Source organism: Syngnathoides biaculeatus, chromosome 8 (assembly GCF_019802595.1).
Source record: "Syngnathoides biaculeatus isolate LvHL_M chromosome 8, ASM1980259v1, whole genome shotgun sequence".
NCBI lineage: Eukaryota > Metazoa > Chordata > Actinopteri > Syngnathiformes > Syngnathidae > Syngnathoides > Syngnathoides biaculeatus.
In genome coordinates, this window is record NC_084647.1 from 3,516,372 (window position 1) to 3,518,541 (window position 2,170).

General features: G+C 45.3%; 1 long non-coding RNA gene across 1 annotated transcript; it reads right to left on the minus strand.

Moving 5' to 3' along the window:
- Positions 1 to 551: 551 nt before the first annotated feature.
- On the minus strand, positions 552 to 1,838 carry LOC133505181 (uncharacterized). Its single transcript, XR_009796168.1, has 3 exons — positions 1,650 to 1,838; positions 1,367 to 1,513; positions 552 to 1,275 (listed from the first exon to the last, which is right to left on the minus strand). It is a non-coding gene; the product is annotated as an uncharacterized LOC133505181 (long non-coding RNA).
- Positions 1,839 to 2,170: the final 332 nt, after the last annotated feature.

The window sequence follows — 2,170 nt, forward strand, 5'->3', positions numbered from 1 at the left end:
GGCTGACCAGTTCAGGGTGTTGTCTTTCTTTTACTAAAAAAATCATCTGGGACAAGCTCCAGCTCTCTGCTAGCTTGAACAGGATAAGCAGAAAATGGATTATTTCAAAACATTTCTGATTGTGTTTTTTTTTTATTATTATTCTTACTTTGGAGTAGTATAAAATTGGACTGTATCAAATTAAGAATCATGTGTAGTGTTTGTTCAGTTAATTAAGGTAATCACATATTTTTCTTGTCCATTCAGGTTGTCCCATTCGTGGTAGCCGCAGCGTGACATCCTTTTCCGTGTGAGTGTCTCTCCTGCATCCTCCTCTTTCATAACATCTACCATGATATCTTTGCTCATTACAGCTATCAATCTTCTCTTTCCTGGCAGTTCAATCCTGATCATCCTTCCACCGACATACTCACTGCTTCACCTCTGGAAATGCCCAAATCATTAGTGTCTGCTCTCTCAAATTTTGTCTGGAAGACATCCCACTACAGCTGTCCCTCTTATCAGCACCCCCCCCCCCAAAAAAAAAAATAAACCTGTTCTGTCCTGTTCACCTGAGTGGCCTTGCAGAATTGTGGCTCTGTATGTCTTTGTCTTAGACAGAGGGATAGCTTGGACAAGGAAACTAGTCGTGAGAACCACTGCAGACCTTCTAGATATTTGAACACAAGTAGCATTACAACAGTAAAATTGTGTTATTTGTGCATGAGGAATACACCTGGTGAGTTCATACAATACCCAACCAAAACAACTTTTACCCTGGTACAGGGGAAGGTTTTGAATTTTGTTTACAGGCGGTGATCAGCCAGCAGCAGTTGCGTCTCGTTACTGCCTCGACAGTACTCAGCCAGCCGCCGCCACCTCTTATTCCTGCCTCGGTGGTGCTCCACCAGCAGCGTCAGCCTCTCGCTCCTGCCTCAGCGGTGCCCGACCTGCCGCCGCCTCCAGTTGTGTTGTGGCAGCACTTCAACAACGGCCGCCGCCTCTCGGTCCTGCCCTGACAGCGCTTCAACTGTTGCCACTGCCTCTAGCTCCTGCCACAGTGGCTCTTCAACCACTGCCGCATCTTCTCACTCATGCTCCTGACGCAGCGGGTGATGAGTGGCACTCATCTGTTCCTGTTGTCTGGGTCCTGCTTTGCCATTGGCACCCTCCTCATGGATGTACAGCTGAGTAGAGACACTGGTGCTTCCCGTCGTAGCTGACCTTCTGAAATGCTCAGACAAGCACCTCGTATTGGGTGGCCGAGAAGTCCACCAGACTGACCAAGGTGGGAGTCTTTTTAGGTAAAATGGTCAGGTGTGGTAGATAATTAGGAAAAGTGGGGACACGGGTGAAAAGGACAAGAGGACAGAACGACAGGCCTTACTGAGGAGGGTAGGTATTGTTGGCAGGCAGAGGGCACTGGGAGGCAGAATGACGGTGTGACAGGTTACGGCGCCCTCGTCCCGCTGCGTCCTGTTATGGTCGGTCCATTGTTTCACTGTATTGGTTTTGAAGATGAGGAAAGGCAAGGCTAAAAGACATGGAGGACCCAAGGGTAGGAAGGCAAGTCTCAACAAAATGGTATTTCATTTTGAAAAAAACAGATACGACACATGGAAAAAAGGCAAAGTAATAAAGAAAGACTAAATCCCAAAATAGAAACAAACCATAATGGAGAACTTTGACAGGACAGCAACAATGGCATGGGCATGCAGAAAGAGTCATGAACAAACAGTGACACCAACAAACAATGGACCGACGTAAAGTGAAAAAAAACAGGGAGACAATTACACACAGATTGACAAGACAACAAGGAACACCTGGACATGACACAAGCAGCTGGAGGGAGCTGATTGGTGGACACAATGGACCAGGTTCACAGGAACAGGTGGAGACAGCTAACAACAACAACAAAAAAAACAAAACAAAACAAAAAAGCTCAGGAGACACAGAAAGCATGTAACCCAGGAAACAAAACCAACCCAACCTAAACATAGACCATGACAAATTATTGAATAATAAAGATAGCAATATTAATATCAAGAGATAGACTTCAGACTACAGATTTCATTGCCATGTAACAAGAGCTCACACATATGAGGGACCACCTCTGTTAATCTAATGTTATCTTAATCTACAGTGGCACTTTTTCTAATGGTTTTGCTGTTTGTGTTGTTCCACTACAAAC